The sequence below is a fragment of the Mytilus galloprovincialis genome, chromosome 13 (genome assembly GCF_965363235.1).
Source record: "Mytilus galloprovincialis chromosome 13, xbMytGall1.hap1.1, whole genome shotgun sequence".
Taxonomy (NCBI): Eukaryota; Metazoa; Mollusca; class Bivalvia; order Mytilida; family Mytilidae; genus Mytilus; species Mytilus galloprovincialis.
In genome coordinates this window covers 3,310,363-3,323,551 of record NC_134850.1, presented here as the reverse complement: position 1 = coordinate 3,323,551, position 13,189 = coordinate 3,310,363, and positions in this window count along the sequence as shown.

The window sequence follows — 13,189 nt, the reverse complement described above, 5'->3', positions numbered from 1 at the left end:
TTATAATAACACTTTTGACATTAAACATTAACATTTAAGTATTTAAAGTGTAAATTGCGTGATTTTGTATTAAAAATGTATGTTTGACTGAAGCCCGTCATTATTTTTCCCTCTGTGAGCCTCTGACATTTTGGTCTTTTGTGGATAGTTGTCTCATTGGCAATCATACTACATCTTCTTTTTTATATGAACCAACGACAACAATTGACCTAAAGACTACTGACTAAATGTATGTTTGACTGAAGCCCGTCATTATTTTTCCCTCTGTGAGCCTCTGACAACCCTTAGTGTTCTGTATAGCTTTTGACTACGTCACATAGTAACCGGTGTTATGATGACGTTTTTGAGGTTCTAATTGTTTCCTGAATATATACTGACATTTCTGTGTTGTTATCCAATCATAAACCTCGACACATTTGTAATCCGTAATATAAAAATATATCAGGGTGTTGGTTTTTTCCTTCTGTTGAAATGTATGTTAAAAAAATTTCATACCGGATGCACTAAATTTGGCGTTTGACGTTCGTAAACTTTTTTACCTTTTGAACTTCTACCATAGTCAGCTATAAAAGACCGGAAAATGAAAATGTAAAATAATTCAAACGAGAAAACTAACTTTTTGTGATTTAACTCTTCAACGGTATTAAAATCGATTAAAGTTCAAATGCAGAGAATGTAAGTAATTGTGGCTACTGTACGGCCTTCAACAATTAATAAACCATATACCGTATGGTCTGCTATAAAAGTCTTCGACATGAATCGATTTTGATACAATTAAGTTGAGAAAACTAACGTGTTTATTTATAAAAAAAAACCATTCTACGAAAAACAAATATGACAGACATGGGCTTTGCTCATTGTTGAAGGCCGTACGGTGATCTATAGTTGTTAAAAAAAGAGGGACGAAAGATACCAAAGGGACAGTCAAACTCATAAATCTAAAACAAACTGACAACGCCATGGCTAAAAATGAAAAAGACAAACAGAAAAACAATAGCACACACGACACAACATAGAAAACTAAAGAATAAACAACACGAACCCCACCAAAAACTAGGGGTGATCTCAGGTGCTCCGGAAGGGTAAGCAGATCCTGCTTCACATGTGGCACCCGTCGTGTTGCTTATGTGATTACAAATCCGGTAAATAGTTTAATTCGGTAGGTCACATTCATGAAAGGGAAGGGGATTGTAGTAAGGAACATATCCGATATCATTTGTGAAACGGTTATTCCATAACGGTCAACCAACTCGTGATGGCGTCCGTAAAATTTACGAAGGGATGATTTCAACTTCACCATTTGGAACTCTTGGTTTAATAGCTTCCTTGTGAGCAGTAACCTTCTATCAAGAAAATCATGATAGGAAATGCAAGCACGGGAATATCGTATCAATTGGGAGATATATACCCCGTCTGCAGGTGCTGCTGGAATGTTGCTACTTAGAAATGGAAAGTTCACAATTGGAAAGCTGAAATCATCTTTTTTGTCGAAAGTTTTGTTTTCAACCGACCCTCATTGTCAATTTCTAGATGTAAGTCAAGATATGAAGCCGACTTAACTGTATCTGTAGTATCTCCAATTCGATGGGATAGATGCGTTCCACATAGTCACCAAATTTTGAATTGTTTAGTGAAAGAACGTCATCTATATAGCGGAAAGTAGAGTTAAAGGATATTGCTAACTTCTTATCTTTCTTCCTAAAAAGTTCCTGCATGAAGTCAGCCTCATAATAATAAAGAAACAAGTCGGCAAGTAGAGGGGCACAGTTTGTTCCCATTGGGATGCCGACAGTCTGTTGAAAAACACGTCCTCCGAACGTTACAAATATGTTGTCAATCAAGAAATCAAGCATCTTGATAATATCGGTTTCAGAGAATTTTTTGTTTGAATCAGAGTGTTAATGTCTGTGTCATTTTGGTCTTTTGTGGATAGTTGTCTCATTGGCAATCACACTACATCTTCTTTTTTATATGAACCAACGACAACAATTGACCTAAAGACTACTGACTAGGTACAGGAAACATAAATAATGTGGCGGGATTAAACATTTTTGTGAGCAATTAACCCTCCCCTTAACTCTACATAAGAACAAACTATACAAATCAGTTGAAAAAGGCTCAACTCATAAGATGGATATAAATAAAAGTAAATCAAACAAAACACAGAGTGGACGCGACTGAATACTTATACATTCTAAAAACAATAAAAAAAAAAAAAACAACCACACTAAGTACAGATCTGAGGATTCTTGCAGTTACTGGCCAATAACTACTATTGCAAAACATCACGTATATCAATCAATACAACACCCAGCGTATTATACTAAGACATAACATTGGAAAGATGAAAAATAGATTGGAATGTACTAATTGTATTCCCTTTTGATTATATATTTTAAGCTAAATAACACTTTAAATAATGTGCATTTGTCATTTTTTATATGTAGTATGGTTTAATGATTACATAAAATTGAGAAAGGAAATGGTGAATATGTCAAAGCGACAACCACCCGACCATAGAGCAAACAACAGCCGAAGGCAACCAATGGGTCTTCAATGTAGCGAGAATTCCCGCACCCGTAGGTGTCCTTCAGCTGGCCCCTAAAATATGCATAATAGTACAGTGATAATGGACGTCATACTAAACTCCGAATTATACACAAGAAACTAAAATTTAAAATCATACAAGACTAACAAAGGCCAGAGGCTCCTGACTTGGGACAGGCGCAAAATTGCGGCGGGGTTAAACATGTTTATGAGATCTCAACCCTCCCCCTATACCTGTAGCCAATGTAGAAAAGTAAAAGAATAACAATACGCACATTAAAATTCAGTTCAAGAGAAGTCCGAGTCTGATGTCAAAAGATGTAACAAAAGAAAATAAATAAAATGACAATAATACATAAATAACAACAGACTACTAGCAGTTAACTGACATGCCAGCTCCAGACCTCAATTAAACTGATTGAAAGATTATGTCTTCATCATATGAATATCAGGTACAATCCCTCCCGTTAGGGGTTTAGTATCATACTATCATAAAATATATGAGAAGAACATAACCCGTGTCATGCCAACAACTGTTTTTTTAGAATTAAATGTGTTTAGTTCCGATGCAAAGACCCTATCAGTGAATCAATGTTAAAGCCAAAATATGCAATCTTTAATGACCTGACAACAGTATCGTAACTATATCCCCTTTTAATAAGTCTATTTAAAGGTTTTGTTAGTTTCTGAGGAGAATACTGACATTTTTGTGCTTTATAAAGAATATTTCCATAAAATTTTGGATGTGAAATACCTGAACGTATAAGATGTCTGCATGTTGAGTTATATTTACGAATTATTTCCTTATACCGGTGATAAAATTTAGTAAATGTTTTCACCAGTTTGTGATATCGAAAACCCTGGTGTAATAATTTTTCAGTAATACATAGATTTCTCTCGCTAAAATCTAATACATTGTTACATACACGAGCGAATCGTACAAGTTGAGATATATAAACACCATAAGATGGTGACAAGGGAACGTCACCATCTAAAAATGGATAATTAACAATAGGAAATGAAAAATCATCTCTTTTATCATAAATTTTTGTATTAAGCTTCCCGTTTATGATATAGATATCAAGATCGAGGAAAGGGCAGTGGTCATTGTTATCATTAGCTTTATTTAAAGTAAGTTCTACAGGATAAATTTCTTTAGTATACATACTGAAGTCGTCATTATTTAGAGCCAATATATCATCCAAATATCTAAAAGTATTGTTAAATTTTTGTATCAAATGTTGTTTTGATGGGTCTTTGCTAATTTTAGTCATAAATTGTAACTCATAACAATACAAAAACAGGTCCGCAATAAGTGGTGCACAGTTAGTCCCCATTGGAATTCCAATAACTTGACGATATACAGAATCTCCAAAGCGAACAAAAATGTTATCAAGTAAAAATTCAAGTGCATAAATAGTATCAAAGCATGTCCAATTGACATAGTTCTTTTGTTTATTGCTACTAAAAAATGATCTAAAAGAGTTTGAACATATGTACTCGCATTCCGACTTTTTAAATGCCCAGTTAATTAGGGATGTGAACTTTTTCTTAATAAGAATATGAGGCAAAGTGGTATATAGGGTAGAAAAATCAAAACTTTGAACAGATTCAAAATCACCAATATATGCATGCAATTTATCAAGTACTTCCAACGAGTTTTTGACACTCCAAAAGTAATTAATTCCACTATTTTCAAAGGCCTTATTTGAACAATTTATTATCAGGTTTTTTATTGTACCAAGTGTACTAGTAAGTAAAACAGACAATTTAGTAGTTGAACAATGGCTGGAAGATGAAATAAATCTATATTTGTAAGGTTTTTTGTGCAGCTTCGGAAGCCAGTACATAGTTGGGACTTTCATTGTGTTTGGTTCTGCTTGTAAAGAAGTAGCTAAAAGTTTATGTTTGTTACAGATGTCGTTTTCTGAAAATGAAGTCAGTTGGAATGTTGCATTGTTAATAAAATCACTAAAAAACCAACAATAGACATTATAATGATATAAGAAGATGTGATATGACTGCCAATGAGAAAACTCTCCATCCAAGTTACATTTTTGAAAGGTAAACCATTATAGTTCAAAATACAGTAAAACTCATCAGATGAATACAAATATAATTACATCTACAAAAACATAGTGGACGTGGCTGAATACTTGTGTATATCCAAACAAAAACAAAAAGACACAGAGTACAAATCTGAGAATACTCGCAGTTACAACTACACATAATACAAATCATGCATGTAAGACTAAAATGTAAAGATTAATACCCCTATTCAAAATATCTTCTTTTTCAAATTGCTGTTAAAGTTTGCGGCATACCTTACATATCAGAGGATTTTCTTAATTCCCATTCTGAACACACGTATTTATTAGATAATTTCCACTTGATAAAAGGGGCTAGCAACAATAAATCAATCAATCATTTTTGATTGGAGAAGGTTCACAAAGGGTTTAATTTGCCTTCAAATCGAGAGCAGTTTACCTCTAGAATGATAAGAATAGCATTATCAATTCAAAAACACATAAACGTATATTTAGAATATTCAGAAAATGACTAATCAAAAATCAGTGCATTGACAATCATTATTAGAACACCATTCTCACGAAATCTTATGAAGAATATCATAATTAGGACTTAACCCTTCGCTACACTTTAACAGCTATTTCTCTTCGTGGTACCATCAGCCACCTTTTTTGTTAGGATGTGCATCTGACCTATATAAGTTTTGTTTAAATCATAAACTGATTTTGATCGAAGGGTGGTGCCAATCTTTTTAAGAAAGAAATGTACCTTAATATATATTCATTTACATAAATGTACATATTACATCAAACTTTTGAAGCTCTGTAAACTTTGATAAAAAACAATGTCTATTTTGTACATTTTCGACTGAAAATGTGAAACAGAAGACATCAAATATCACTGTTATGCAAAACATTATGCCTTATTTAGGATAAAACGCTATTGTCGCCATGACTACAGAACCTCTAAACTTGTATCTCTCAACTTCATGAATGTGACCTACCGAATTAGACTATTTACCGGGTTTGCAATAATATGAGCAACACTACGGGTGACCCATGTGGATCAGGATCTGCCTACCCTTCCGGTGCTTCTGAGATCATCCCAAGGTTTTGTTGGTGTTCGTGTTGCTCAGTCTTTATTTGTCTATGTTGTTTCTTGTGTACTATTATGTATCTGTTAGTCTTTTTCATTTTTAGCCCTGGCGGTGTCAGTTGGTTTTCGATTTATGAGCTTGACTATACCTCTGGTATCTTTTGCCCTCTTTTACGGCATTATTATAAATGAGACTTTGTATCTAAATTAGCAACATAAGTACTGTTTCACTTCATGATAATCGGAGGGCACTCCTTTGTTTTGTTACGCAGTTTTCAATTGATTTGTTTAATTTCTGTTTAATGTATAAGCTCTTCATTTATCTTTAAAACATTTGAAATTTGAAATATTTTGAACTCACTTGAGGACCTTCCTTGTCGAAATGTACATCTGGTTCAGATAAATTGGTATCGATAATCTAATTTTAAAGAATTTTCAAGATGTCATATTTCACAAAGTTCGATTTATCCCACTACGTTTGACATTATCAATGAGATTATGTGTTATACATATTTTGCAAACGAATGAACTTGGTCATCAAGGTATTTGTTTTAGGGCACCTACTTCTTTGTCTTTTACTTATAAGGAACAACTTTAGAACCACTTCTATATGTTTTTTTTTTCAAAATTCAAAGTTTATTATACGTCAAACAGTAATGAAAATTTGGATTGCAATAAGGTATAATTTGAAGATAACAAACATACCTTAAATCATTTTACAACCTCTCTCCGTGTGTAAACAACATTTTATGGTATCTTAGTTTTGATTGTCACCATATTTTATGTACATGGTGTAAAAGGTTTTTAAATGCAAATAACAAAGCAGTGCGTAGGTGTTCTTAGTATATTTGATGGATTGAAAAACGAAATCTAAAATAACGATAATACACGTTTCAATCACAACTCTATAGCGGGATTTAGAAGATGCCAGGTAAATAATTTATCTGTTTACTTACATAGAAATCTTAAGTATAATGTGATGAAATGAATTATGCTTGCATACTATCATAAGGTTCTTGTTTTACGTTTACAATAAACAAAAGAAGTGCATACACATACAAAAAAGTGTATCAGTACCAATGAGTTACAAAACTCCATTGAAGGCATAATGTATACAATATAAGAAAGTATTAGATTAAAGCACAATTTTTCTAACAAAGAGCTTGGGTTAATAACTAACAGATGTGTTTTCAATAGTAATTGTTGGAGCTCCTCATAGCTTGCTATTCGTTGTGAGCCACGGCTCCGTGTTGAATTACCCGAATAGATAGGGTATATCAGGGTAGCGACTGACGTCTGACTAAATAGTAGAATGGAGCTGAATATTGAAGTACTACTTTTAGAAAAATATCCCTAAAGTAACGAACTAGAGAAGTTCTCGCTCGGACACACACTCCATAATCTAGTATATTATAAGAGCATAAACCTGAAGCACGGGGAGGCACTACAAGTAATCGATGCCTTGTTAAGACTGTTTAAAAAAAAATACCAGATCCCTGGGATTTTATTTAACAATACAAAACTATCCAACCAATATATTCAGGGAGAGATTACTCTAATAGAAAATATATTTAAATTAATTCAAACAAAATAGGAAAATTTTGCGCGACTTTTACAGTTTGAGTATGAAAAATAGTACGGTCACTAATATTTTAAAAGGCGTTTTGTAGAAAAAAATCTATATTATGGAAGAGTTTGAAGGAAATACGTTTTCACCAACGTTACGTTTAATTTGTGTCTCTTATTTCTTTGTTTTGATTTGTAAGTCCACTTATGTATTTAAGAGCTTTTTCCTGACGCAAATCATTTATTTTGAAATTTACTCTACGAATATTTTTATTATATCACATCATCTGCATATTCAAATCTCGTTTAAGTTTAATGTTCAAAACAAATGTACTGCGGAGAACTTAACTGTCAATAAAATTAGTGAAGACATTATAAATGTACAGTTTTGGATTATATAGCTTATTCTTACCATGTTTGTTTTAATCTTCTAATTACAGATATTAGAACACCAAACATATCACTAGCTCTTTTTCGCTATCTATGTCACAACATCGTAGGAACAGAAGAACATGTTAACACAATCAGATTAATGAACGCGATGAGAGATAATTTGTCAAGTGACAAGTCGAGAACAATTATAACAAGTGGAAGCTATGGAGAAGGACTTGAAATGCGAGGAAGTGATTTAGATATAATGCGAGTAAGCAAATATATCAAGGTGAATGCAGATAAACAAGCCGACTTTGATACAAGTATAACTTATCTGTCCATGGATACAGACGATGTAAAACCTGGTTTTACTCAATTAAGACTAGAATATAGCAGAGATCAGTATAATTTGAAATGTTGTGAAGAACATAATGGTAAACATTATTTTTCGAGTGCATTATGAAAGGGAAATATTTTATTGTTATGGGATAAAGGCAAACAAATTCATGGACCATGTATAACTGAAAAAAAGGAGATTTGGATTTTGCCTTATCTTTACATTGTAAAACGTGGATATTTTCTGCTGTAAATTAGATAACAAGATCAGGTAGCTCATGGCCTAGTCATAACATCACACAAAGTATTATAAATCACGGAGTACTTTTTGTACCGATCGGAGTTCACGGATCACCAAAAGAAAATCTAGAATGGCGAGTATCTTTTTCAGTGGCTGAAAACTTCTAATTAATACATTTACTCACACCCAATTAATGTGCTATGCTCTCTTGAAAATAGTTTTGAAAGATGTTATAGCAAATGATTCTGAATGTAAAGATTTACTCTGTTCATATTTCCTTAAAACAATTATTTTTTGGATATCTGAAGAACTACCATCATCTGTATGGCAGCCTAATAATATTATAACTTGTTTTATGCGATGTTTCGGCAGGTTAGTCTATTGTGTCGAGCATTCAGTTTGTTCACATTACTTCATTCCAGAAAACAACATGTTCGAGAACAAAATAGAGGGCCGTGGTCGTGATGTACTTTTTAACAAATTAAACACGTTACACAGCTATGGTTGGCGATGCATTTTTCTTTCAGATCAAATATCTAACTTTGATGTAGCGATGTGGAATTTTCCAATTGAACCATTTACATTATATGTAAATGACGTTAAGAAAATAATGCAATCCAATAATTTGTTTACTGCAAATAGTTCCTTAACAGCTTATTCTGAGTTAGATATATTCAACACAGGATTATTACACAACCTATGGTGTCATCAATTTTCAATGATACACTTTTATGCATACTACATATCACATAGCTGCAGTAATCTAGCTCAGAGTTTACCACTTGATGGTGCAATTATCAACAATAATTACCAATACAAACAGTACAAATCCTGTTTAAGTACTCTTCTAACAAATGTCTATCATGACGCTGTTTCTGGATGGCTTATGGTAGCTTCACTTTTTTACAAAACAAAGCAATACAGGAAAGCTTTACACATTATTAGGTATTCTATATCGAAATGTACTTCCGACAAACTGTTCGTGGGAATGAATCTGTCAGATAACCACTACCAGTCAATTAAACTGCTGTCATTTAACAAGAAAAGTGTTCTTTATCTTCGGAAAATATTATTCATAGATGTTATACGGTTTCACATGAATTCAACGTTAACACCAGAAGAACTTTTAATGGAGGGATGGAAAAATCAATATTTCTTTCCATCCACAGCGTATGCCTATTTCCTTAGTATTCTTTGTCATTATCACCTCCATGATGTTAGACAATGTCAGGATTCTATTCAAGATTTAAAACTTGTTCTAGGAGAAAAATATTTGATGTCAGGTGTGAGATATATAGCGGAGGCCTACACTTTATTGGGAGTTGCTTTACAATTATTTGGCGACACGGAATCCGCACGACAAGCTTTCTTAAAGTCGTTGGAAATCTACCCGGATGAATTGTACAATTCTGCCGCAATGCGACTTTTGTAAGATTGTGAAGATGAACACTTAATTTTCGAATGCATTATATAAAAAAAATATATTCTTGTTTGGAAATTATATGCGCATGGCATTCATAGACCTTGTTTGGAAATATTCTCGGATGAATTGATAATTCTGCCGCAAAGAGACTTTTGTAATGATGTGAAGACGATAATGATAAACACTATTGTTCGAATGCATTATATACAAAAAATTATATTCTTGTTTGTAAATGATATGGGCATGACAATTCATAGACCGTGTATAACTGACGACACAAGAAATTTTGATTTGTCTGCTCTCTACATTGTAAAACGTAGATATTTCCTTCAGTATATTGGATAACACGATCGAATAACTCATGGCCAAGTCATAATGTCAAACAAAGTATAGTAAAACACGGGGTACTTTTTGTACCGAATGCTAGACCTCGTCACTTTGACAATTTACGAAAGGGTATTCGGATTGACGTAAGTGTTTCAAAATAAATTTCATCATTAAAATTTTAAAAGTTTAAAAATAATTTCGCATTAAAAAACAATAAATTTACCGGTCTTCATGTTTTTGACAAGTTTATGACCACAGACAGGGGTCGAAATTAGCGCTAGTCCGGTAGTCCGGGACTAGTAAAATTTGCGTCGGACCAGTAGAAATTTGTCGACAAAAATCACTGATTGCATCGCAATCTCCGTTTGTTTACAAAACAATTTACCTGTGAAATCAATTACACGGTACTGGGGGGTATTACAATTGATCAAGTTAATTAATATCTCGGGTGAGCGTCCTTCACAACAATATAAAATGTGGAAATTTTTGGAAGGAGATAAACCGACGGACTGAAAATCAAAAGGAAGATCGAAATAAAGTATACGAAAGTGACAAAGGAAACGCAAATACCAAAAATCATGGGAAAAAGATCGTGAATGGTTGCATTATATAGTAGATAGGAATTTAATGAACTGTACAATATGTGAAAAATTTGCAGTGACAGACCTAGATAGGAAATGTATTTTCGTAACTGGATCGTCACATTTCAGATTGGATTATGTACTTGCTCATGAGCAATCAGAACAGCACAAAAAATCTACGGCAATAAAAGACAGGAAGGCACCCGAGGAATCCAAGGCAGGGAAAATTATTCAAACTTTAAATGTTGATAGTTTTTCTGTCCTTGATCCTGATTTTGATAAAGAAAATCATTGAGATTACCAAAGCCTTTATCAAAATCAGAATAAAAACTATTCCTTTGTCTAACTTATGTAAACGAAAGCATCAAAATAAAATTAAACGTCTGTCATTTATATTAGTGTTTGTCACAGTAATGTCATTTTTGCAGGATCAGTAGATTTAGAGCCGGACCAGTAGAGTTTTCAGTCCACTGGTCCGGCTGGCCAGTACACAAAAAAGCTTAAATTCGACCCTGACCACAGGTAATTAACATCTCCAACATGTGTTACAAGTTGTGATTACAACCAATCCGATTATCGCCATCAGATGGGTCACTAATCCGTTAATTATTAATAAACCTCATAATTGACCATCATAATCATTATTCCAGGAAAATCAGTCAGTTGGAATTTCAACAACCAGGAGTATACTATAGTTTACGTCATTTGATCGAAATTGTTACCCGGGACAGTTCGCATTTGAATTTCAATATTTCTCAAACGATCACAATTTGAAGTTCGTTTGTCGTAGATTCTTTATTCGAATTTGTGTCATAAACTTTCGACAATTTCCATTTCAAAAATAGAAATTTATTCAAACGTTTTTAGAGAAGTCATCACGAGTTAAACAGGTACTTCCTGTACTGAGTGCTACGCATGCGTGAAAGTATTTATGACTATTTATAGACCCTGATTAAAATTGTAAAACACGAAATCATTTAAAATCAATTAAACGAGAGATACAAAGATATATCTCTTACTAAAAGAACTTAAACCGAACAATGATAATTTCCTGATAAATCCGGACTCGTTTCGATTTTATCAACTACGTGGCACTTCCCGTTTTCGTCTCTTTTTAAAACCAAAAATAGTAAATGTGATCTGTTCTTAATTTGTGTATTACCTCATTTCAGTCGTTATACGCGTTCCAAAAAGGATTGTATACAGTTCCAACTTATTAGAAATGATTTCCAAATATCGATTTAAACGTTTTATAAGAATACGGATTATACAGTGATATAATCATTACAAGTTAATGTCTGTTGTTATTCCTTGAATCCAACTTTTGTTGATCAGGAATGTCCTCTGGAACAATCTGAAGAGAAATTGTGAACTAAGTTTCCACATCGCATGTCAGAATATTTCATAATAAGGGCCACAGAGGCGGATTAAGGGGGGACCTCCCCCCTTTTTGGGAGAAAAAAAAATATGGTTGCTTATATGAGGGTTTTGATTGGGTTAAATGATTAAAAAAAGAATGCACTTAAAAAAAGAAGGTAAGAGAAAGGAGTGGTCTAATTTTTTGAAGATTAGAGAAAAAAGGTCTTAAATTTTTAAAAATTAGAGAAAAAAAGGAATGAAAATTAAATGTTAACAGATAACAGCCCCCCCCCCCCAATCCAGACCCTCTTAAATAGGGAAACACTGACTGGAGCGGGCCCCCTCTTAGGCAGTTAGTGATCCCCCACTTTCTGGATCCGCCACTGGGCCAGTACAGTCAAATCATGCCTAAGTCCTTTAAAATCTGACAAAGTCAAAGATGAGGCTAGTAATATATATCCTTGGTCCCTTGCTGTTACACAAAAACAAAAGTTGATTTTCATAGCGTGCAAAAGGGAGTAAAGCCCTCAAAATCCTAGATTCAATTGAGTTAACGGATCGCCTAAACAAGATTAAGAATGGCGAATATCTGTATCAGTGGCTGAGAAATTTCTAATTAATACATTTACTCACACTCAATTACTCTTTTATTCTCTCTTAAAAATTATTAAAAAAAATGTTATGGAAAATTTCTCTGAATGTTATGATTTACTATGCTCTTTTTTCCTGAAAACTATTATTTTCTGGATATCTGAAGAACTACCACTAACTCTATGGATGCCTGATAATCTTATACCTTGTTTTATGCGATGTTTCAGCAGGTAACAAATCCGAATTAGATTATTTACCGCCTTTGTTATCACATGAACAACACTACGGGTGCCATATGTGGAGCAGGATCTGCTTACCCTTCTGAAGCACTTGGAATCGCCCCTAGTTTTTGGTGGGGTTCGTGTTGTTTATTCTTTAGTTTTCTATGTTGTGTCATGTGTACTATTGCTTGTCTGTTTGTCTTTTTCATTTTTAGCCTTAGCGTTGTCAGTTTGTTTTAGATTTATGAGTTTGACTGTCGCTTTGGTATCTTTCGTCCTTCTTTTATTACCACTGGGTCTATGTCTCTGCTGGTGAACATTTTGTTCCGAGGACATCATCCGTCCAGTAGAAAAAACTACAATTGCATGAATTTACGAAGATCAAACAGGAAACTGGCTCGGACATCGGCCAGTATAAAAAGGTCCGAAACAGACGTCACCATGGAGAAGGTGTCGTCTGATACGGCAGGTGTCCCCTCATCACCAGACATGACAAGTATCG